General features: G+C 47.8%; 1 protein-coding gene across 8 annotated transcripts in view; it reads left to right on the forward strand.

Moving 5' to 3' along the window:
* Positions 1 to 24,659, forward strand: part of SEMA4A (semaphorin 4A) — a 78,401-nt gene that overhangs the window by 1,333 nt on the left and 52,409 nt on the right. For 2 of the 8 annotated variants that reach the window (XM_080984229.1, XM_080984231.1), the window contains exon 1: positions 12,788 to 12,917. The gene's annotated coding sequence lies outside the window, so the exon portion shown is untranslated. Of the gene's footprint in view, positions 1 to 2,789; positions 3,244 to 11,108; positions 11,278 to 12,531; positions 12,693 to 12,787; positions 12,918 to 23,258; positions 23,393 to 24,659 lie in introns of those variants that run through there. The other 6 variants (XM_080984224.1, XM_080984228.1, XM_080984222.1 and 3 more) reach the window with 6 other exon arrangements.

The raw sequence follows: 24,659 nt of genomic DNA on the forward strand, positions 1-24,659 counted from the left end.
ATTTTAAATAAAAGCGCACATTCTACTCATGTAAAAACACCAGGCAGACCCCACAAATAACCCAGAGATGCATTTTAAATAAAAGCACACATTCTAATCATGTAAAAACATGCTGATTCCTGGACCGTCCGTGGGCCAGATTTAGAAGGCGATTGGGCCGGATCTGGCCCCTGGGCCTTAATTTTCCCTACCCATGTTATAGACTGTCTCTTGTGCATTTAGAAGTTGTGGCCACTAGAGGTCAGGATTGCCTTCTCCAAGGCTTCATTCTGTAACGCTGCCACCAGGAACCTGGTGCCCTCCAGATATTTTGGAGTACAACTCCATTGGACTCTAGTCCAAAATATTTTGAAGGCTCTAAGGCGGCAAAGGCTGATACAAAGGGATCTGGAACTGCTTCCAGATGGTGCCTGTCCAGATTGTTATGCTGTTCTCCAGTAAACCTTAAGAATGTAAGAAACTTTGGACCAGGCCAATGGCTCATCTAGTCCAACACCCTGTTCTCACAGTGGCCAACCAGATGCCTGTGGGAAACCTGCAAGCAGGACCTAAGCACGAAAGCTCTCTCCCCTCCTGCAGTTTCCAGCACCTGGTATTCAGAAGCATTCCTGCTTCCAACCCTGTTTTCCCTATAATATAAGTTAGGGTATGTGTATTCCCAGTGCAAATTCAATTCCAAGTCTCGTAGTTCAGCAATCTACACTACTAGGTTTTTTACCTTGCACTGTCTCTGCTTGATAGCAACTACAGCAAGAGTCAGAAACCATTTTCAGACCCAAGGCTGTGTTCTTTTATGAGCAACCTTCCTGGGTGGGGGTGGGGCCAGAGGCAATAGTGGGTGGAGCAACAGATCGACTTGTGACTCAGGTGGGCTGGTGAGGGGTGAGGTCTGGCGAGAGTCCAAAGGGACAGATGAAGAGGCCTCCTGAGCCATACTGGACCCATGAGCTGGTCACTTCCTGGCCTGATATGCAGGCTGGGAACAATCAGAGCCACTGAGCTCCGACTTGCAGCATGAAAATATAGCGTTTTTTAACAGCATAAACAACAAATGAACAGGAAGTTATGGTGCACAAGAGAATGGGACATACAGTGGTACCTCGGGTTAAGAACTTAATTCGTTCCGGAGGTCCGTTCTTAACCTGAAACTGTTCTTAATCTGAAGCACCACTTTAGCTAATGGGGCCTCCTGCTGCTGCTACGCCGCCGGAGCACGATTTCTGTTCTCATCCTGAAGCAAAGTTCTTAACCCGAGGTACTATTACTGGGTTAGCGGAGTCTGTAACCTGAAGCGCATGTAACCTGAAGCGTATGTAACCCGAGGTACCACTGTAGCTCTTTCAGAACACTGAACATCTCATTGGATGGGTGTTAAAGGGCATGGTTACCAGTTGGAAGTTTTATTAATAAGGCTACAGCAAATAAGTGCCCCTCCAGTCTCACTGGAGAGGCTTGATCTTGGCATGTTCAAATATATCAGGTAGGGAAGAGACTCCAGGACACATTTGTGATTGAGCTTTCTGTTTCTAGAGAAATAAAGCCATGCTCAGAAGCAGGAAATGAGGGCGGACAAATTTATCCACTTCAGTTTCTCATTTTTCCAAGCGAAAGTTCAGTTCTCCACAGTTCTGCAGAGATTTTTTAAAAAAAATCCTTATGAAAAGTTGTCAGCATTTCAGTGCCCATTTCTCCAAATATACACGTTTTGGGATGCAGTTTTGGCTAATACACTCCGTCAAACAATGTATTCTTACATAATGAAATACTTTCACGGACGTATGTGTTTTAAGGCACACTTTCCAATAATTAGGCATTTTTATACAAACTGACTGGAGAACTGCATCACAACATTTGGGGAAGTGCAAAGTTTGATGAATACTGTAATTATGTTTTGCTTTGCACAAGTGTTTGAGAAGTGCAAATCAGGTCGCTTCTCACTAAAACCCGAACACAACTGAATCTCTCCTTCATCCCTAGAAGCAGACAGGCAATGCCAGTTCAAATATTAGGAAAGCTTTGCCCAACTGCATGCCCTCCAGCACAGCCAGGGTGACTGGGGCTGATGGGAGCTGCAGTCCAAAAGGAGGAGACCCACTTAGCAAAGCCCGACACAGAAGCCAGTGGGGATGACGGGAACAAAGTTTGCAATAGCTGAGGGTGGGGTCGCCTTGCACAGCTCTTTCTTCTGCCCTGTGACTTGCAAAGGTGGAATAAATTATCCAAAACAGGCAAAAGTGCAGACTCAGTTATGCAAAAGAAGAGCAACAATATGTGTGTGCATAATTCATAGCAGCCTACAAGATCAGGCTTTTCTTGCTGCAGCATTTGAATGGCCTTGACCAGCCTTACCAAGCTGCTGTTCTTCAGATCTTGCTGGACTGCGAACCCACCATCCCTGAACTTTCGCCATGCCGCCTGGGGGCTGATGGACAGTGAAGCCACAAAACGTCTGAAGGCCACCAGCCTGGGGGTCCTGCATTTTAGGGGGTTGGACTAGATGACCCTGGTGGTGGGTGGCCTCTTCTGCTCCTTGCTTTCGAGGGCACAGCCCCCTGTTGTCTGTTTGCCGGTCCTGACTTGGAATCTGCTGCTGCTCACTTAATAGGCTGCGATCATATGATGCGGCACCTCCTGCTTTTCATGGTCCAGAAAACATCGCTGAGAAGGCCTGTTGTTTGATTCCTCTCTCCTCCCCTCCCCTTTGCCCCAAGAAACTCACAAGCTACTTTGGGACCGTTTATCTAAAAGCCAAAGATAAAACCCTTTGTGGTCAAGCCTTCCTCATAAATCCTGGCCTGGATTTGGCAGCCTTGGGACGGGATTGCATGTGTGTGTGTTCCTGTGTGTGTGTGCGCGCGCGACTGACTCCCCTGCTTATGTGATAAACGGCGAGTTGGAGGTTGGCTCTTACAGAGTTCTGGAGTGTTTATCTCGCTGGCGAAGTTGTGCAAGGCCTTTCAAGCAGCCACCAAGGGAGCATGGATGTGCCAGGCGGCAGAGCCCGGTTGGCAGGCAACTTGGCAGCGAATTCACAGCAGCGCTAATTCTCCCAGGGTGGCTAAGAAGGAGGGACTGTTTAAAGTCCGCGGTCAATTGGTTTCGCAAAGGAAAAGGGGAGCCAAGAGGAAGCTCGCCTCCCACACACCCTTTGCAGCCTCTGTTTTTATTTTCCCAGCTGTGCAAAGAGCAAACACCTCCAAGGGAGCGAAAACTGGACCCAAGACCAGCCCGCAGACCAGCCACGTGAGTTTGTTGGGGATGCCTCTGGGAATCCTGTCGTATGAAATCTGTGCCCTTTGCGAAAAAGCACTAACTTTTTTTCCTTTGCAGGAGGGCTTGGCTTTGTTTTCGGGCAAGTTCCAATGTGTTTGTACCGTTCTCCGCACAGATGGAGCGCAGATGGAATGCAGTCTGTGCAGTTTCCACAGACGGGCCCCGAATGTGTGGATGTGGTGGGGAAGAGGCAGTTGTGGCTCTCCATGCAAACCCATGGGGTGCACGGTGATGCGCAAGCAAGCCTCATCACCCAGACTTGCACGGGAGTGGGGTGTGGGGGGACCAGTTGCAAAATCTGTTGTGCAAGGTCTGCAGTTCAGCGGCAGAGCCTTAAGTTCAGCCTCTGACATCTGAAAAACATCCCGGAGAGCTGTTACAGTTCGGTGTAGCCATTTCTGAGCTTGACTGGCGAATGGTCTGACTTGGTCTGACTTGGTACAGTTTACGTGGCACATTACCTGTGGTGCCAAACAGTGCACTCACTGGCACGGCTGTGGCATCAGGGTGCACAAAAGGGTTTGAAGGAGTGGCATGGCTGAGCGGAAGGATGCTAGGTTTCAAACTCCTGTGTGCTTGAAGCCTGATGTGTGCGGCTGCTTGCACTTAGCGCATGAGAAAGGTCGCTGTAAGCTACAGTATAACGCGCCTGCTGCCATCAAATTCTAATTTGGTGTGGGCTGTCAGACCTTTGGGTTTCATCTGCAGGCGGCGGGGGGGACGACGACACTTCCGCAATGCTGCAAGTGTGGGGGGAAGTCTGCCTGGTGAAATCCAAGAAGCCAGGAGGAGAGGACTGAGCTGGATTTTAAGTGTTGGTGATTCTATTCAGAAGCTTGCTTTGCAGAGACAATGGGGATATCCTCTTCCCTGCCCCCCTTTAATTCCTGTAGCAGCAGGACTGTGGTGTGGTGGATGCTAGAGGTCACATCTGTTTTGACCTCCTTCCTGTAGAACGAGCAAGGCCGGCTGAGATTTATGCACAGACCTGCTCCTTCCTTGCAAGATCGGAGCCCATCTAGCAGCTCATGTTTAGTAAAGCCTTGCTTCATTTCCTTGTAAATAAGCTCCGTTGCAACACCTAGCCCAAACCATGGCTTTCATTTAGGCACATTATATAACACAGCACGAAAGCCAGCTAGGTTCTCTCAGGAAGGTGTGTCTTTGTTACGAGCTTTGAGAGAGGGTTGAGTTTTGGGAAAGACTGCTTGGATTTTGCTGCTGCAAATGAACCCTTTCATAGCATGACCCAGCTTGAAGTCCAAGCTTCTTAAGCCCATGAGCTCAAAGTATGTTAAGCCACAGAGAGCTCCGTGGGAAGAGGCCAGCTCTGAATCCTGGCAAAGTGGGGCAAGGGGGCTTGCTCCTTTACTGCTACTTAGGGGCTGCTTCCATTACTGCCTACTTACCTCGTGCTGTGGGCTCCCATGGCTAGTTTTTGAAGCCTCATTTATACACCGTTAGCCGCCTTCCCTATCGATCCTGTAGCTTCTTGACAAATTCTGCTGTGTTTGATGTGTGTGTGTTTTTTTCTCAAGCCAGTTTCAATCCAGCTAGAAAACTGGATGTGGAACAAGTGGTAATGCAGACATTTCCTTCGCATATGTGCAGGTGATGCTTCAATGAGTAGGAGTTTTGTGGGGGAAATTGGGGGGCAGGGAAACCCCAAAATGGGCATGTGGGGTGTGTGTGAAGACACATCTGCCCCCTCTTTGATGTGAACATCGCTTTGCAAATGTAGCTTGAAATGCATCTGGGGTAGGTGGGTGTGTGATCTCACTAATGGACACACACTCTTTAACCAGTTTGCTTAAACATTACAGAACTGATGGTTACCTGCCTAGATATCTGGGAGCAGAACAGGCAACAAATAGATCATGGGGTGAATGTGAATATACCCTTACAGAGAAGTAGAATTTTTCTGATGCAGGTTTTTTGCAGAGGTAGACCCTGTGCTAAGGTGAGCATCTGCAAGTCTTCACATCTTCCACTCCAAGGCATACCAAGGGGTTGGCGAAACCAGCCCCTGCTTGGTGGAACAGCCTCCCTCCCCAAAATCATCTATGGAGTTGATTGACATATAGGTGTGTGGCGACGTGCTGCTGCTCTCATGGCGAGAAGCAGCAGAAGCTTCCCATCCTTTTCACACTGTGGCACAAAAGTGTGCAGTTTTGGGGGGCTCTTCTTTCTTGCCTTGCCCTCACGCAAGATGCTTCGAGTATTGTACTTGGGCCACGTAAAATAAAGTGATTCCTACTGTGGCTATTGCAGTAAAGTGATTTTCCCCCCCTGGTGGGTCTGCCAGTACAGCTCCTTGCCAGGGGTGCAGGGGATCCTAGGTGTGCCTTTGCTTTTACTTAATAAATCATTGGTAAAATTTGCCAGCCAGCCCTTTAAAAAACAGCTGTGTAGCGCTCACATGTTCCATGGTTCCCATACCACCATGCAGGTGGAATGATGGGGCAAGTTGTTAAAGAGTCAAGAAACCTGAGAACATAGAAAGTTGCCTTCTGCAGAGTCCGCCCATCCAGCTTAGTTTTCTTGACTTTGACTGGCAGTGGGGTATCTCCAGGATGTTGGTCTGGAGTCAAATCAAATCAAATACCTTTACTGTCATCACAGTATAAAACATTTCAAGTCACTGGGATAATTAAAAGGACAAGGGTGAAGCTGCCGAGGGTCATAAGGTCACACTGTGATCGTGTGCACTTAGATATTCTGCTTCACCCTTGGTCAGGAGTCTTTCCCAGCATCAACTGGGTTGAACCAGGGACTTTATGCATGCAAAGAGGACTGTGACAGACTGTTGGTCCACCTAGTTGAGGTGTCTGTGCAGATTCGCAATAATAATAATTTATTATTCATACCCCATCCATCTGGCTGGGTTTCCCCAGCCACTCTGGGCGGCTCCCAACAGAATATTTAAAACATAATAAAACATCAAACATTAAAAATTTCCTGATACAGCTTCCTTCAGATGTCTTCTAAAAGTCAGATAGTTGTTTATTTCCTTGACATCTGATGGGAGGGCGTTCCACAGGGCAGGTGCCACTACCGAGAAGGCCCTCTATCTGGTTCCCTGTAACCTCACTTCTCGCAGTGAGGGAACTGCCAGAAGGCCCTTAGAGCTGGACCTCACTGTCCAGGCTGAATGATGGGGGTGGAGACGCTCCTTCAGGTATTCTGGCTGAGGCCGTTTAGGGCTTTAAAGGTCAGCACCAACACTTTGAATTGTGCTCAGAAATGTACTGGGAGCTAATGTAGGTCTTTCAGGACCGCTGTTATATATGGTCTTGGCAGCCACTTCCAATCACCAGTCTAGGTGCCGCATTCTGGATTAGTTGTAGTTTCCGGGTCACCTTCAAAGGTAGCCCCATGTAGAGAGCATTGCAGTAGTCCAAGCGGGAGATAACCAGAGCATGCACCACTCTGGCAAGACAGTCTGCGGGCAATGGCTCTTCGGGGTTTCAGGCAGGCAGCTTTTCCAGTTCCACCCTTACCGGAAGGGAGAACTTCTCCCCCACATCCCACCATGCAGATGGAATGATGGGGCAAGACATTAGGAAACTGGAGGGGAGGTAGGGGGTTGAGAACTGCCAGCCCTACCAGAAGGGGAGAGGGAGAGAGACAACAGTGTGATACAGCAGCAAAAAAAAGCTAATGCTATTCTAGGCTACATCAACAGAAGTATAGTGTCCTGATCAAGGGAAGCAATAGTCCTGCTTTATTATGCCACACTTGGAATACAGTGGTACCTCAGGTTAAGAACTTAATTTCTTCTGCAGGTCCGTTCTTAACCTGAAACTGTTCTTAACCTGAAGCACCACTTTAGCTAATGGGGCCTCCTGCTGCTGGCATGCCACCGCTGCACGATTTCTGTTCTCATCCTGAAGCAAAGTTCTTAACCCGAGGTACTATTTCTGGGTTAGTGGAGTCTGTAACCTGAAGTGTCTGTAACCTGAAGCGTCTGTAACCCCAGGTACCACTGTACTGTGTCCAGTTCTGGGCACCACAATTTCAGAAGGATCTTGACAAGCTGGGAGTGTGGGCAAAGGAGGGCAACCAAGATGATCAAGGGTCTGGAAACCAAGCCTTATGAGGAACCGTTGAGGGAGTTGGGCATGTTTAGCCTGACAAAGAGGAGACTGAGAGGAGCTACAACGGCCATCTTCAAATATCTAAAGGGCTGTCACATGGAAGATGGAACAGGCTTGTTTTCTCCTGCTCTGGAGGGTAGGACCCATACCAATGGATTCAACTTATGTGAAAGGAGCAGACTCCCACGAGAGGTGGTGGCCTCTCCTTCCTTGGAAGCAGAGGTTGGGTGGCCTTTAGCTGGGATTCCTGCATTGCAGGGGGTTGGACTAGAGGACCCTTGGGATCCCTTCCCACTTTGCAATTCTATGAGTCTACGAGAGTGTCTGTGCGTGTGGAAAGAGAGAAAGAGATTCCAGATGGATGTGTTTGCGTGGTGGGTGGATTATCAGCGCAACAAAAGTGGCTGCTGCGTTTCCACTTCAACCCAGTTTGTCCTGTACATATTCCTGTCAGACCCGAAGATTTGTTTTGTTCCACAGTTTTTATCTTTCCTAAGACGTTATCTCTCCTTTCATTTCCGGCCCTGGGCAAGAAGCATCTTCATAGGCTGGGTTGCGGCCTAGAGAGCGAGAGAGAGAAGTCTCGATTGCTGTTGCTGCTGTTTCTTTTTAAAGGAAAAATATGCACCACACTCCAGCCACTTCCCTCCTTTGCTGAGGCTCCTTTAAGATTCAGGGCTGGGTGCTTGCAGCAGGCTTCGTCAGGCGACCTACCAGGGCCCACCCAGTCGCTCCCCCAACCCCACTGGCCTCTGGAGCCTCCTGGCCCTGTTCTTCCTCTGCTTGACCCTTCTGAACAAAAACAAGGGGGGGGGGAGGACATGCAGCTGTATCCTTCCCTTCCCTTTGGGTAGTTTTGTTGATTTGGCACTGGGGGAGAGGGCTGGCGATTGGGCCGGATGGCATGGCGAGGAGGAGGGGACCCCACAGAGAGTTTTGTGTCCAGCAGTGACCAGGCAGAATCCCACCACTGGAGCATGAAGGCAGCAACCCTAACCCCAATTTGCCCCCAGCAATGGGTAGCTAGAGGTAGAGTGCCTCTTAACGTGGAGGTTCAGTTTCAGTATCATGGCTGAAAAGGGTTAATAGACTTATTATGTCTTCCTTTTTTTAAAAAGTGATGGGTGAGGAACCTTAGGCCCGAGGTGTCTGTCAAGGCCTTCTAGGCCCTCCAAACTCTGCCCAGGCTACTTTCCTCACTGACTTTGCTTCACACCCTCCTGGAGTGTCTTTGCTTGGCTGGAATGTGTCCTACAACTCTGATCCTGCCTTTTGCTTGCCTCAATGGAGGATAGAAAAGTGGTGTGTGTGTGTGTGTGTGTGTGTGTGTGTGTGTAAACTAGCCTGCTGTAGAAAGGTAGACAAACTACCCTAGAAGCATAGGAGCCAACTCCTAGGGGCCGTGAGTGCTTCGGCCTCCACAATAAAGAATTTGAGGGAGCTGGGCCCCCACAAAGTTGATGGGCATTCCCATTCAAATAGTGTGTATGCTCTGCATCATGTGATCAATTATGTGGGGTGGGGCTTACCTGGGCCCCCACAGTATTTTATTCAAGTTAGCACCCCTGCCCAGAAGGAGCGCGACATGTCCCCCACCAGAGGTACTACCCCTCCCCTAATACCCTTTATATTACCAGGAATATCCAAGGTTTCCTTCCACTGACTTGCATCCTTAGTCCCTCTGTCTCATCACTGGGCTGTGCATTAACTGCAGCCCCTCCCTGGGGTCAGAGGCAAGAGGCTCTTTCCTATCCTTGAAAGCAGTATACAATTATGCATGGTGTGCAGCTGGATCAGTGAAGAGCCCGGAAGATAGCTGGTTGATTTTTTTTGTTTGTTTGGGACTTCCGGGTTGGCGCCATCGCCGAATGGCGGACTCCCTCCGAGCTCCGGAGGGAGCCTGCTCGGCAGGGGCTGGGTCCTACCGCACCGGCGATGCGGGGACCCTTAAAAACCACGGCCACGGAGGCCGTGGACATGGAGACTCGGCTGGCACCGCTAGCGCCCTCCCGACTCGTGAAGGAGCCTTTTTAAAGGCTACGGATCGGGTGCCGGGGAGAAGCGTGGTGCTTTGAGTCCTCTGCTATCCCTGCCGAGCGCAGCCGCATGCCATCCGGCGGAGAGCGCTGACTTCTTCTATTGAAAATTCGGACTTCTTAACAACAACCCGTGAGTAATTTGGAAACCGGGTTCAAAAGGAGAAAAAAAATTTTTTTTTTCGGATTGGACACGAGCGGGGGGGGGGATCCAAAAAGGAAGTCAGTCCCCCTCCCTACTGTAAACCTTCCAAAACAAGGACGGGGAAACCAAGGTCCAAAAAGATTTGTATTGCTGATAAAAACTAAGAATTCCACGATGGGGAACTACAAGAACTGTGCTGGAGGAAGAATTGAGGGAGAAGGGAAACGTGACCCCCCCCCCCTGGGAACCGGGGTGATTGAAGAGAGAGCCTGGTGAAAAGAGTCGGAGATTTTGACAGCTGTCAAAGTAGCTGTCAAAGTCAGAAAGCAGAGAGGATTTTATTATGAGAACTTTGCTGGTTAAATTTGTTACAATTTGCTATAACCCGTTAAAACTTGGATACAAAATGGCGAAAACATGGATAACAATCGGACTTTTGGACTAGAGAAAACAAAATTACAACAATCCCCCTAGAGGAGCTTCGGGACATTACAAAGATGGTCGTAAGTGGAAAAATACCATTGGAACTTTACAGGACTGGTTATCTTCTGGGAAAGCTGCAAAACGGAAATAATATTTTGTCTACAGGGTGTTCAGCTAAAGGAGACAATAGAATTTTCTATTGAAGAAAGGAAGGGACTGAACGCAAGTTTTTGTTCCTGAATAACAATAATCCCTGCAGAGATACTAAACTTCTGAATTAGAACGTTTCAGCAGCGGAACAAGAGGAAATTGGACTACAACTTGGAAAGTACAATGGGGGGAGTTTTATTAAAGATTTGAAGTTAAATGTTTTAAAAAATAACTATAAAAAGAAAAAGCCAGCAAGGAGTTGGGGGAAATAGGTGATTTATGGACTTTAAGAATTCCAGGCAGATAACATGGTTTGGTGGTCAGGGGGAAATTAAACCGGGGACAGGGGGGGGAGAACTAAAATCCAAAGGCTTGTCAACTTTTTTTTTTCTGAACTGGCTCTTTTTCACCTATTATACTTTTTATTTTTTATTTCTTATATTTCTATTGTGTGGGGTGTCCTTATCTTTAAAAAAAGGGAAATTGTGGAATGAAAATGGGGTGGGCCCTGGGGAGAGAACTTTTGTCTTTTATTAAGGGTATTGATGAGGAGTGTATAAACTTTAAATTCGAATAATGGTCTAAACAAATTAAGTTTTAATTAGAACTGAGAGCTTGTGGAGCCAACAATATGAAAGGGGAATATGGTAGGGGTGGGGGAAGGGGGGAGTCCCGGAAAGTGGATGTATGAAAATAAGGCTTTGAATGTATTTTAATCTTTACTTTCTGTATTTTTGAAAATCTTAATAAATATCATTTAAAAAAAAAAAAAAAGATTTTTTTGTTTGTTTGTTTACCCCCCCCCCCCTTTCTGGAATCTGATCCCCAAGGGCAAAGAAATTCAGGTATTAAAAAACAACAACATGGATCTTACCAGTAAGAAACTGTGCTAATTCTCTCTGAAAGTAAAGCTTGTGGTCATAGAATCGGACAGTTAGTTATCCTTGGCAATCTATAATGTGAATATATTGCTTTGCATTTCAGAGACCTACATTTCATGATGTGAATGTGGAGGGGTCCGCGCACTCAAATCTCCCCCTGAAAAGTCCCAGCTGCAAGTCCTCACAGTGGACGAAGAAGGGCCACTACCTCTGTAATCCCAGCCATCGGTCGTATGATGAACTAATCAGCCGGGCAGGTGATAACCTTGTGAGTTGGATACATCTTGAAAGGGGACTGAAGAAAGCCTTTTAATCTTGGCATCTTGTTGTGGAAGGCAAGGGGGGGGTCCTGTTCCCCCATTTCCTTCCCTTCCAAATATACACGGATCTGTCAAGCTCTTTGGTTGGATTCCCAGGTACAAAATGCAATAATGGAAGGTCCCTCCGGCACAACAGAGAGAACTCCCAGCATGGCAGGGTGGGGGCAGTTCTGGATTAGCCCTCCCCCAGATGCAGTTGTCCGCTATGTTCATGCAGAAGGTCGCTAGTTCAATCCCTGGCATCTCCAGGTAGGGCTGAGAGAGAGAGAGACACCCCTGCCTGAAACCCTGGAAAATTATTTAATTATTCCTAAAAAAACAACCCATATTTCACAAGAAATACTTGTAACGCAAGAAACTCTGCCAAGTAGGCAAACCATTTCAGGCACCCCATAACAAATAAAACGCAGGCGAAAGAACAGGCAACATCTTTCCCAAAAACAAACAATCCCTCCAAAAAAATTAAATTATGTTTTATTTGTACACATATCGATACAATATTGTACTTCTTTTGTAATGATCTTGTATTTTGGGCAAAAAAATTAAAAGGGGCTTTTCTGGTGCCAAGTTGGTGTCAGAGGGTACAGAGGTGCCCACGGACTCCACTTTGGGGACCCTAGCATTAGTATCAATAAAGCCTTTGCAGCTGCTCAGGTCTTTAGGAGAGGGGGAAATTGAAACATCATCTGCCTGTGCAATACACGAGTGGTCTTTGTGTGATGAATTGCACTTCAGTTTCAGTTGAATATTGCACGTGCTTGATTTCGTTTATTTGTAAGCCGCCAACAAACGCGGGGAAGGCTAAAAATACCGAGTCGAAAAATGCATATATATAATTAAAGTAATTATCTTCTGCACAGTGGGCTCTTCTTCCTCGCTCCCCCAATAAAAACAAGCACCTGCTATCCCTTTGCAAAGAATCTGCAGGTGGTTTGGGGATCCAGGATGCTTATGTTGCCCGTTCATAACTGGGCATGGAATTGTGACTCGGGGAAAACATGATTTACTCTGCACGCTCAGTGTGAAGCTTGATCAAAGGAAACTGCCGGGATCAGATCATTTGCCTTGTTCTGGGCGTGTCGGGGACAAGGGCTGCCTTCATGAGCTGCTCTAATGCCTTGTTGGCTGCTACAGGGAAACATCTGGCTGGGCGGCAGATTTCGTCGAAGAGAGGGCGATGAATTCATGTTCGTCTTTCTCTCTCAGCAGCCACACGATGAGCCCCCTGTGGGGGATGAGCACCCCCATCTGTCCGTCGGTCCGACCCCCACATCTGGAACTTGAACCGGGAATCTCTCGCAGGTCCTTTCTGCACGGCTGACGCTGGAGAGATCTCAAGAGCAGGAGCCCCTGGACCGCTGCTGGAGGTAAGCCGTCGCTATGGCAACGCCAGGGATGTTCGCGGAGCTAGGCTGGCTGTTATGACACAGGGATATGCTTTGACGGAGGGGGTTTTCCTCTCCGCACGGCTGGGAAGAGCAGGTCGGTTTTGTAGCAACCGCAACTGAACCTGATCTGGGGAGAGTCTGGCGTTGTGCTTCCGATACAACCGAGCCAAGACAATGGAGATCTGGGTTACGCTGAGCCACCAGGTAACATTTCCCCGTCTGAAAGCCATAATTTCTTGTGGAATAATGAGAGGTGTGTGAGTGAGAACATGTGTGTCTTTGGTTTGGCGGGAGCTTCCTTGTTGAAAGCATCAGAAGCAGACACAGAGCGTAGAAGCTTTGCTCTCTTTCCCCCTTCTTGTTCTGAGTGGGCTTCCCAGCCAGGAAACCCTTTAGAGATGTAAATGGAGTGAGACAGGCGTGGATACCCGGCTTTTTCCGACTTTGCCGGAGCCCTGTAAACGAATGAACCAATTCCACACCGGTTCATTTGCAAAGATCTAACGAGGAAGAATTTAAATGCACGTGCGTTGCATGTCGGGGAGTTTCCCCACACGTTACGTTCAGTTGCGATTGTTGCATGAAATTAAGCGTCGGTGGATTTTCCCCTTCCACTGTCTCTCTGCATGATATTCTGGGTGGATTCCGAAGGAAGCTGGCTTTCCATTTCATGCTTGGGTAGCCGGAGCTGGAATTGTGAGGCAGGGGAATGAAGGATGCGGAGGAGAGGAGCAGGTTTAATTTGATAAAGGCTGGGGCTCCTGCATCTGGTCGGATGTGGGAAAATGAAGACAGAGCTGAGTCTGGAATCTTTCTTCCCTGTGCTTGCAGGAAGGATCCAGCTCTCTCAGCCACATGGTCTGAGATGGTCAAGTAAAGCTGTGTGGGGTGTCAGATATGTGGGTCAGAGAGTGGGTACATCTATCTATATCTATCTTGATCAAGCACCCCCAAACTCAGCCCTCCAGATGTTTTGGGACTACAACTCCCATCACCCCTAGCTAACAGGACCAGTGGTCAGGGATGATGGGAATTGTAGTCCCAAAACATCTGGAGGGCCGAGTTCGAGGATGCCTGATCCAAATATAAAATTGTCAAGCACTGCAGTCAGTGGGGGCAGACGATGCAGACTGGAGCAGAATTCACACCAGAGACACCTGAGATGAAGTGTATGTATGCTGTGGTGGGGGGAAACCAGCACAATCTGCCCCCCAAATTCTTTTATGGAGGGAAGGGCTCTTGGAACAAGGGAAAATCTGACTGTCCTGTTGACCAAGAAGGAGAGAAAGGGGTACCTGAGCCAGCCCTATCCAATAATCCTCTGGGACATACTCTGTGCTCTTGCTTTGCACAATGCCCCCTGCCCTTGAACTCTGCTTCCTCAGAGCCCTTTATGGGATTTGGGCTGATTCAAGCAACAGTTTGTGAACCAGGTTCTAAAAGCCTCTTGGTTCTAAAAGACTGTAGTGTTGGCTATCAGGATCAGTAATTGCAGGCACCAGCAGAGAGGTGTTTCCAGCGCTCTCAGTGCCCTGGCAGGAGAAGCCAGGCCTTGCTACATCAGGGAAGGGGTAAGAATGATAGAGTTGGAAGTGGGGCTTCCCACAGGTGGGGAGGGCGGCTGCTACAGGCACTTCCGACTGGCTCACAAGCTGCTGTGTGCATTGGCAGTTGAAGTGAAGCTAACAAGGAGCTTCCTCAGGCTTTGCCTGGAGGTTACTCATTTCCATTCCCCTCTTTGCTGGTGGTGGAACTGAAACTTGAAATTAGTCGGTTGGTCAGTCGAATCTGGTAGTTTTGTAAGTCTCAAACGTGTCGTGAGCCCTGACTTGGGTCTATTTTCATAACTCAAACAGAGATAGATTACGAACTGAATATTTTCCGTGCTTGCATGGTTGCAGGACGAAGAGCAGATCAACACCATACTTTTAAAGCACATCGAATGCACCTTCAAAGCACATGGCTTCCCCCAAAGAATCTTGGGAACTGTAGTTCCCCCTGCTTGCAGAGCTACAGTTCCCAGCATTCTTAACAAGCTGCAGCTCCTAGGATTCTTTGGGAGGAACCATGTGCTTTAAATGTGTTTTGGATGTGTGGGATGGATCTGCCCTAAGCAGCCAGCCCCCACTACCATTGCACATGCTCAGTTGTTTGCTACCCTTTAATTTCTAAAGGAAATGAAAACGTCCCATTTGCACATGAGGGGTGTTGGTTTCGCTTGAACTATTTGCCAAAGGGAGCCAATCCATTTGAGCTGTGGCTCCCTGCCAATCTACCGTTGTAAACCTGCAGGCCTCCAGGCCTCTTGATTCGGCCCTTTTCCAGGCCATGCCCTTTCCTCAGACCACACCCCTTACCAGCCCTGTTCTACCCCATCCTCACATGCTTTTGCCTGGCCAGAATGTGCCCTTGAGTTGCGGGAGCGTCTCACTGCCCTAAGGCGAAGGCTAGACAAACACCTGACTTCAGCTGAGCGTAGGGCAAGAGCCACATCCGTAGCTCCACCCACTTTTAGCCTCTTGCCTTAATAAAAATAAAAATAATAAAATTTTATTTATATCCCGCCCTCCCCAGCTGAAGCCGGGCTCGGAGCGGCTAACAATAAAAGTAACACAGCATTCTAAAATCAATTCATTCTAAAATCATTCAAAATCAAATTAATGGCAACCATTGGGCTAGAGTTCTGTGAGGATTACCAAAGGAGGGGGTCAGACTGTGCCTTAGCCAAAGGCCTGGTGGAACAGCTCTGTCTTGCAGGCCCTGCGGAAAGATGTCAAGTCCCGCAGGGCCCTAGTCTCTTCTGACAGAGCGTTCCACCAGGTCGGGGCCACAGCCGAAAAAGCCCTGGCTCTGGTTGAGGTCAGCCTAACCTTCCTGTGGCCCGGGACCTCCAAGATGTTTTTGTTTGAAGACCGTAAGGTCCTCCGTGGGACATACCAGGAGAGATCGTCCCGTAGGTACGAGGGTCCTAGGCTGTATAGGGCTTTAAAGGTTAAAACCAGCACCTTAAACCTGATCCTGTACTCCACCGGGAGCCAGTGCAGCTGGTATAGCACCGAGTGAATGTGATCCCACGGCGAGGACCCGTTAGGGTTTCTGGGTCAGTCTCAAGGGCAGCCCCATGTAGAGTGAGTTACAATAATCAAGTCTGCCTTGCCCCAAACTGGCAGGTAGCCCCCAGAAGGCTGCAGAGGAGGGAATGTGGCCCTCAGGCTGGAAAGCACATGTAATAATAAGCAGTCCGGGAAGGGTGAATCAGGAGATGTGACGCTGCAACGCAAGGGGAGGAAAAGAGCAGCATGTGATGCAGCCTTTGCAAGATGCATTTGGGTAACGCAAGCACGAAGCTCCGAAGATACTTTGAAGCCCTCTAATAGGAGAGGGTTTTCCTCATGGTTTATTATGCTGGATTTGTAACGCAGTGAGCAAATGGTGAGGAGGTTGTTTCGCTCATCCCTTCTCATTACAGAGCTGAGCGTTCTCGCTCTCTTCTGTGCAGGATCTGCCCATCAGCTGCCTTTCCCCCCCTTCATGGGAGGGGGATGGAGAATAACAGGGGCTTTTCCTCTGCAAGAAGGCCGTCCTTCCTTCCATTATGGATACATTACTATCTATTCTATGGGTATAACAACCAGCATTTGTGCATCGTATTTTAGAAGTGCAGCAGGCTCCTGTCACTCTTACACCAGTTCTGGTCTTCCTGTTATCCCCATATTCCAGGTGGAAGACTGAGGCATAGTTCCCAGTGCAAGGGAACCTTGTTTGTAGCAGAGGCAGGGTTGCCAACATTTTTATTGGCCCTTGTTCCTCTCCCTTTAGCAGCAGAAATTAAATAGCTGCTGGCATGCTGAAATCTAGCAGGCGGACCTCTTCCTGGCATGGAGGTTTTCAATGGGGAAAGGCTTCAAACCTGATAAATTGATGCATCCTGACAGCTGCCAAGGGCGCAAAAGGGGAGCCAGATTTCTTCTTTTTGCAAGACTTGGCATTTGCACCAGGGGACTCTGAAGTTTGTGGCCACACTACCAAGCCTTTTGAATCTGAACTTGCAGGAATACCCCCCGAAGGCTAAAAATACACTAACTGAAAACTTTGAGCTGAGCCTTGATGGTTTGCCCTGGGAAGGAGGAATGCCTTTTAACGTCCTTTCCTGTGGCAGGGGCCCAGCCCAAAACAATGGCAAGTGGTTCAAAATGCTGTGCGGCCCTGTTTCTCGGCCAATGGTGCACGGCAGACTGTGAAATCCGGCCGGGGCTAACCTAGTTTTCCTGCGTTACTACAAGGAACTTTCTGTCTTGCTTCTGGGACAGGCTCTGCTCCCTTCCCCCCGCCAACCTCTGAGCTCCCCCCCCCCCCCGCCTTCCAGACAATGTGCTCAGCAATTCACATCCTCCATGAGGCCTTCTCAGAGGAAAAGCAGTGGCTGGTGTGGGGCTGGGTTGCCGCCAAAGCTCAGGGCGTTTGGCCTTCATCTGACAAGGAGCACAATGCAAACCCCTCACCCCACTTACGGTGTCAGAGAGATGGCGAAATCTGGAGTCCGCGCTGTTCCCATCCAGGTGGACACTGAGTTAGGGATGCTTCTGAAATTCCCCTCATCTGACTTTTGGATTGGATTGGAGAGTTCTGGGTGGCATTAAAAACACTCCTTTTGTCCTATTTATATACAGTGTCCAAACCATGCTCAGTCTGCTATCCCTTTCAGTTCCTCTGGGACTTTCTCCCCCAGTCCTCTGAAAGTGTATGTTGCAATACACAAAACACCGACTCTGGACAAGGGCCGTAGCCCAATGATCTGGGAGAGCATGAGACTTTTAATCTCATGCTTGTGGGTTCAAGCCCCACGTTGGGCTAAAGGTTACTGCATTGCAGGGGGTTGCACTCTCGTGGTCCCTTCCAACTCTACAATTCTATGATTCTGTGCAGGAGGGCCTCGGTTCCATCCCCAATGGCATCTCCAAGTAGGGCTTGGGAAAAGTCTCTGTACAAGTCACTGCCAGCCAGTGCAGGCACTACTGAGCTAGAGGGACCAATGATCTGACTTGGTAAACAGCTTCCAGACCATCTTGGTATGAGGACACTGCAACCACATCAAAATTCATTGGGTGCAGTTAAAAAAAAAAAGCTGCAGCTGAAAAGTTGTGGCACAGGGTCCAAGTCTGGAATTAACTTGAGAAATCATTCTAGTTCAACCAGCATTTGAGAGGCATGGAACGCTGGGCAGATCAAGAAAGGAATGGGTTGCAAATTTGCCGATATGCATGTATATATTCTCATTTGACTAAGGCTGGAGCGGACAGAAACATTTTTTCTTTATCCAGACAATTGGAAGCAGTTTGAAATAGGAATGACTCTGTGTTCATGGTTTGTGCTGGAAGGGTTCCCAAGCTTTATTGCACCCGGAGGCATATTTTGAAATCTAAGGAGCTGGTGTGGGCTGCTGCCCATTTCACGGACAAAAAAAATCTTGTGATACTCAGGACCCTTCCCCCAAAGCAAAGCACTATACCCCACCCCCTGCCCCAAATAAAGCACAGACAAAACAGCAAGCAACACCTCCCCCGAAAGATTGCATTTGGTCCCTGGACTAAATGCCCTCATTACTAAATGCCCCTCATTTAGAAAGTCTCTGCATGCAGAAATCTAGCCTGTCATGTTCCAGCTTTGCCTCTTCCCTGAAGCACTTGTTTTCTGTGTGTGGGGAGGAATTCTTTGCAGAGAGTGTTCCATCAAATGAGATCTTCCCCCTCTTCATTCAGAAGTGGTACAGCTTGGACACAGGTTGAGAACTCCATGAAAATAAGACTCAAGTGAGAAGGAGATATGGTGAATGCCTGACTCTGTAGAGCAGGAGTGAGGGACCTTTAGCCTGCCAGATGAGGCTGAACTAAAACTCCCATCAGTCTCAGGAAGCATGGGCAATGGCCAAGGATGATGGGAGTTGTGGTCCAGCAACATCTGGGGGAGCCTTAGATTCCCCACACCTTCCGTAGAATGTACTAGTCGAGAGCAATGGAGTTGAAATGGGCAGTGTCAATACCATCTGTGGAACTCACCTTCAAGAGTTAAAAGAAAGTCCTTCTTCACAAAGCACTTAGTTAGACTATGGAACTCCCTCCCACAGGAGGCAGTGGTGGCCACTGACTTGGATGGCTTCAAAAGAGGATTGTTCAGATTCATGGAGGAGAGTCAGCTAACGATGGCTCCTAGCCATGATGTCTATGCTCTGCCGCCACAGTTGGAAGAAGTAATGCTTCTGAAAACCAGTCACTGGAAGCCACAGGAGGGGAGAAGGCTCCCGTGCTCAGGTCCTGCTTACTGGTTTCCCCTCACATCTTTGGTTGGTCACCATGAGAACAGGATGCCAGACTAGATGGGCCAATGGCCTTAAGTTCTTATTCTCCACTTTTCCCTTGATTTCGCTAACCAGCCAGGTGCAAAAAGCCACAAGAGCGAGTTTCCTCACAAGTGTTGAGAACCTTTTGAATGTTCGCCAAGGAAGGGACGCTCCTCCACCCCTGCAAAAAAAGGGGGGGAAGTATGGTATAATAGAGTCTCATGACAAAATAATTACAGTGTTCGATCAATTCCAGGAGATCTGCATTGGAGCCAAAACTGAGACACATGTGAGTGGTGATGGGCACAATTAGTTTTAGCCTTGATAAAGTGCATAGGGTGATCGTCACTCCATCCGGTTTCCTCTACCTGGGAGCAGCTCTACAGGGTCTTTTTTTTGTTTTGTTTTTTTAAAGGCTTTCCCCCAGATGTGTTCTGTGAGATTCTTTCACCCACAGATGTCCATCCTGAGACCTTCTGCATACAAATCCAGCAATCTACAGCTGCACCACGGCTCTCTGCAAAGGGTCCTTATATACTAAATAATGATGATGATGATGATGATTTATTTATACCCCATCCATCTGGCTGGGTTTTCCCAGCCACTCTGGGCAGCTCCCAATAGAATATTAAAAACACAATAAAACATCAAACATTAAAAACTTCCCTAAACAGGGCAGCCTTCAGATGTCTTCTAAAAGTCAGATAGTTGTTTATCTCCTTGACATCTGATGGGAGGGCGTTCCACAGGGTGGACCCCACTACCGAGAAGGCCCTCTGCCTGGTTCCGTGTAACCTCACTTCTCGCAGTGAGGGAACTGCCAGAAGGACCTCGGAGCTGGACCTCAGTGTCCAGGCTGAACGATGGGGGTGGAGACGCTCCTTCAGGTATACTGGGCCGAGGGCGACACCCCTACCTGCCAAATTCCTCTCGCCAGGTCCCAAGATCACCACCAGGTCTCTTGAGGCTCAATCTTTGAGATTCCTGAGACAGAGCTAAGGGCGGGGTCTCAGTTTTGGGGGACGAGCCTGATGGGGCGTAGCAGCAAGTAGCACTTGCACTCTCAAGGGAGGCGCTTGGTGGTGATGGACATGAAGTGAAGAGGGAAAGCTCTCTGACCAAGCAGAGAATTGCCTGTTCCCTTGGCAGTATACCTAAGGACTGATCCCTGAATTGGTGTCAGTAGTGCTCTTGTCCTGAACCGTCTGGAATGCCAGAGGATCTGGGTGTCTGCCGACCTATTCTCCCACATGGTGCCCTCCCTCCCCACCTGTCTTTCTTCCCCATATTTGAAGCACACCCATGTTTTTGTTTGCTTGTGTTGTGCTGATGGATCCACTACTGTAGAAACTCCCAGGGTTGGGTTGAACGAAAGATTTCCCCCTAGCTGAGATATTTCTTCTGATAACCTGCTAGGTGAGATACGCCCGCCCACCTAAGCCCCACCTTGGGGTGCAGTGAGTGGAGGCATTCCAGGCGAGGTTCCAAAAGAGAGCATGAGCCAGTCAACATAACGGCACTTATTTATTTTACTGTATTTTGTAAAATTTGTACGCCGCTTAATTGCAAGGGAAAAAACCCTTGAAGAGGTTTGCCAAAAGAATGAACAGTAAAACTATCAATAAAAACTGCTATTTGAAACATTCAAAGAGTAATTAAAATTCACAATGAGCCTCGTTAAAACACCTGTCAACATTCTACGTATCTGAGTAGGCTTGCCTGACCAAAAGCTCTTTCAGCATTCCTCACCTTCCCTTGCCTTTTTTTGGTTTTAGAATTGCCCTCCACCCCACTCTTCCTCCATGATTGATTCAGATCAGTTTGTTAAACATGGATGCCTCTGGGAAGCTCCAGGGCCAACCGGAAGGTGGGCGGAGAGACAGGGGACTCTTTTGTGTTCGGGCCCAGAGTCAGCAGAGGCCCCAAAACCTGCACTTTATTTTTAATTATTTTAAAAAGCAAATTTCTAGTCCTCATAGAACAAAAGTTGTGAAGCAAAATTTTCAGGTGCCACTTGAAGCGATTGCTTTGTGAGGAAGGAGCCCGCTGCTGTGTTTTTAGACAATGCGTAAATTGACAGATAAAACTGATGCAGGGAATTGGACTAGATGACCCAGATCCCTTCCAATTCTAAAATTCTATGATTCTGTCGAGAAAGATCAGTCTTACACACGCACCAGGAAGACCTCAAAGCAGCTTCAAAATGAACCAGGAAGTCCAGATGATGGAGAAAGGGCTTAATGGTTTGTTTTGGGTCTTGCTTGGCAAGTCTGTCTCTTTCTCTAGATTCAGACAGTGGAGAAGCGATTGCCTAGTTTATTTTGAAGCTGGTTTTTTTTGGGGGGGGGGTTAATCTTCCCTGGAAATGAAATTGTGGCCTGGAGAACAGAATCCCTGTGACTTGAGCAAAATTGTGTCCACCCAAAACCAAAAGGCAGGAGCAAAGACAGGCAGTCTTGCTGTTTCGAATTCAGGTTTGATTTCATTCAGATTTTCCATTCATATATGCATGTTTATTTCTTTTCTACCAACATATGCATTTTATGCACGCCTTCCCCTAATATAGGCATCTTGCACACATTATTTGCTTGGAGAACTGAATCCCAGGATTTGGGGAAGTGTGAATTTCAAAGGATAGCCGAGTTTTGGTTTACCTTGCATTTGGGGAAGTGCAGATTAGGTGGGTTCCCCCTTAAAATAGGAACCAACCCAAATCTCTCTCCCTCTTCCCCACTCTGTCTTCAGAAGCAGCAGGGTGTTTGGAAACTGTCCATCATCACAATTCTATTTAGAACTTAAGAGTGTTTAATCAGATGAACACTTGCGTCCTGATTGTGCGCATGTTTTCTTAGGAGCAAGTGTATACAAGATTGATGTCAAACAGGAAAAGTTGTCTTTCCTGTCTGTCTTTCATCCTTGGACATGGGATTGTGGCTGTAAACTTATGTGGACTTACTCTGGAGTAGGGATGTGGGGGAAATTTGATTCAGATCTCATTTGAAGCTGTATCAATCAAATTCACACTATCTGAAACAGTACCGGCAGTCCTGTATAGGGAAGCTTTTAATGTATGATGTTTTACTGTGTTTGGTCTTTAAATTTGTTGGAAGCTGCCCAGATAGGTAGCACAACAACAACAACAACAACAACAACAACAACAACAACCAAAACACAGTTGTCCTTTGAAATTTTCGCGTACAGTGGTACCTCGGGTTACAGACGCTTCAGGTTACAGGCTCCGCTATCCCAGAAACAGTACCTCGTGTTAAGAACTTTGCTTCAGGATGAGAACAGAAATCGCGTGGCAGCGGGAGGCCCCATTAGCTAAAGTGGTACCTCAGGTTAAGAACAGTTTCAGGTTAAGAACGGACCTCCAGAACGAATTAAGTTCTTAACTTGTACCACTGTATCTGAAATTATTATGCAGTTCACCAACCGAGAAATGCTTACAAAAACGCATCTATTAGGGGAAATTGTGAGTAAAAATGAATACATTCTGTTAGAGGAAATTTGCTTGCAGAATGTGTACATTAGTTAAAACAGCGTATAAAAATGTGTTTATTGGGAGAAATTTGCAGTAGAATGCTGATGAATTTTCCTGACATGTTGCTGCAAAATGTGGAGGCCTGAGTTTAAGACTGGAAAAATGAGAACCCAGGAGAACTGAAATGGACAGATCCTTTCTGTCCTTACACTGGAGTAAACCCCACTGAAGTCTGTAGAATTGCTTCTCCCCAAAAGGCTGAACAGCGACAGCATCGTTTATTTCCAGGGGGACGTACCAGAAGACAGGGAATGCCCTTAAGACTCTGGGGCAGGTGGCATTCATGGCATGAAACATTTGGAGAATAGTAGGAAGAGCCAAAGCTCAGCGGTAGAGCTCATGTTTTGCCTGGGGTCTCCAGGCTAGGTCTGGGAATGCCGCCTTTCTGCAACGCTGGAGAGGTTTTATTTTCACCCTTTTAGTTGATGAGCTGTTTCACAAGCGTTTTGTTTCAGTTAACATGCCCCAATCTTCATGGCATCAGGTTGATCAACTTTATTTTTCATTATCTTTTGAAGAGCATGCATGACCTCTTTTTCGAAGCCATAGCCTATTCAAAACCTAATCTTGTGTTGGTGGGGAGTCCATCTGGAGTGGGTGACTTCCAACTTTTAAAAACACATGTCATTGTTGCTCAAGTTGCTTCCCAGTGCTGCTGCCATTGGTTGCCACTGGGTGATGTCACAGACAAGATGAGCACCAAAGGGTTGGGTCTTAGTGGCAGGGGTCAGAGCAAGGATAGCTGCAAAGCAGGGGAGCAAAGCAGGCGGAAGACAGAGAAATGAGCCTGAGGGAAGGGTAAGTGGTGAAGGAGAAGAACTTGTGGCCGGACAGGGGAAAGAGCAATTTAGCTTGGGGAGGTAGGCAAAGAGGATGTGGGGGCCTGGGGAAAAGGCATTTAAAAGGATGAGCAAAGAAGGCAGAAATATTTGCCCTGTAGATTTCTCCCCCCCCCCCCCGCAAAAAAACCAGCAGGTTCTGGGTCTATTCTGGAAATGCTGCTGCCCTCCCTTCAGAAACCATGTTTTAGGTGAGGAGGACGATTTCTCCTCCTGCAGGAGTACAGTTTTTTTCATCCATTTGCGTATAAATTCATGTTCCTTGTACTATGCTGATTTATTTTTCCTTTGGAGATATGTGTGTTACCAATCCTCCACACTGAGAGCTCGTTTTGGTTGCGAAGGCAGTTGTGGATTCTCCAAACATATAAGCAACATTGTCCAGGGATCTTCTCTGCATCTCCACTCTGCTAAATCCACCCAGAGAGTCCTGTTGGTGGCATCTGAGAGGCTTGTGGTTTAGGGTTCCTGAGCTTTCCATAGAGAAGTGCTGGAAGCATAAGGGAGGCCTCTGGTAAAGGAGGCATCTAACTACCCAAGAGCCATGATTTCTGTTGCCGTAAATTGGCTGTCTTTAGGATTCCGTAGGACATTCCTTGGATTCCCAATGTGGTGCCCATGGGCATCATGGCACCCTCGGAACCCCCCCCCCCAGCACATGAGTAGGCACACTACATCTCCCAATTTGTAAAAATTGGGTTTCATTTATTTTATTTTTGTGGGTGGCACAGGGCTGGCTGGAAAGTGCATATATACAGTCTTGTCCGGCCTCCTTACCTACTTTCTCCACAATGCCTCTGGGCCCCACATGCGAGTCTCCTTTGTTTTGTTGCATGGTGTGTATTTTGTTTGGTTTGGTTTTATTTTGTTTGGTTTGTAGGTATTGTTCCTTTAGGATGATTGTTCAGTTGAGGGGAGTGTTTGTTTTGGGGGTGGGTTGCCTGCTTTATTGGGCTCTGTGTTACTTGCTTTGGAGGGTGTGTAGGGTTTTGTTTTGTTTTTAACCTAGGCTGATCCACACTTACCTTTTGCCTCTATTTTCATGTACAGAGCCACACTTTAAAGCTCCGTATACAATTGCTCTTTGTTTTGCTCTAGAGCTTTCCTAACAATAAACTGTTCTTTAGTGCTCAATCAGACCAAACAGCAATTCGGGTTTTCCACATGTAGCTGTTTGCTCCGATTCAGCTTTAAAGAGCAAGTTTTTGCAGGAAAAGCTCAGGAGC

This window comes from Podarcis pityusensis (assembly GCF_964106645.2).
Source record: "Podarcis pityusensis genome assembly, chromosome: 16".
Classification (NCBI taxonomy): domain Eukaryota; kingdom Metazoa; phylum Chordata; class Lepidosauria; order Squamata; family Lacertidae; genus Podarcis; species Podarcis pityusensis.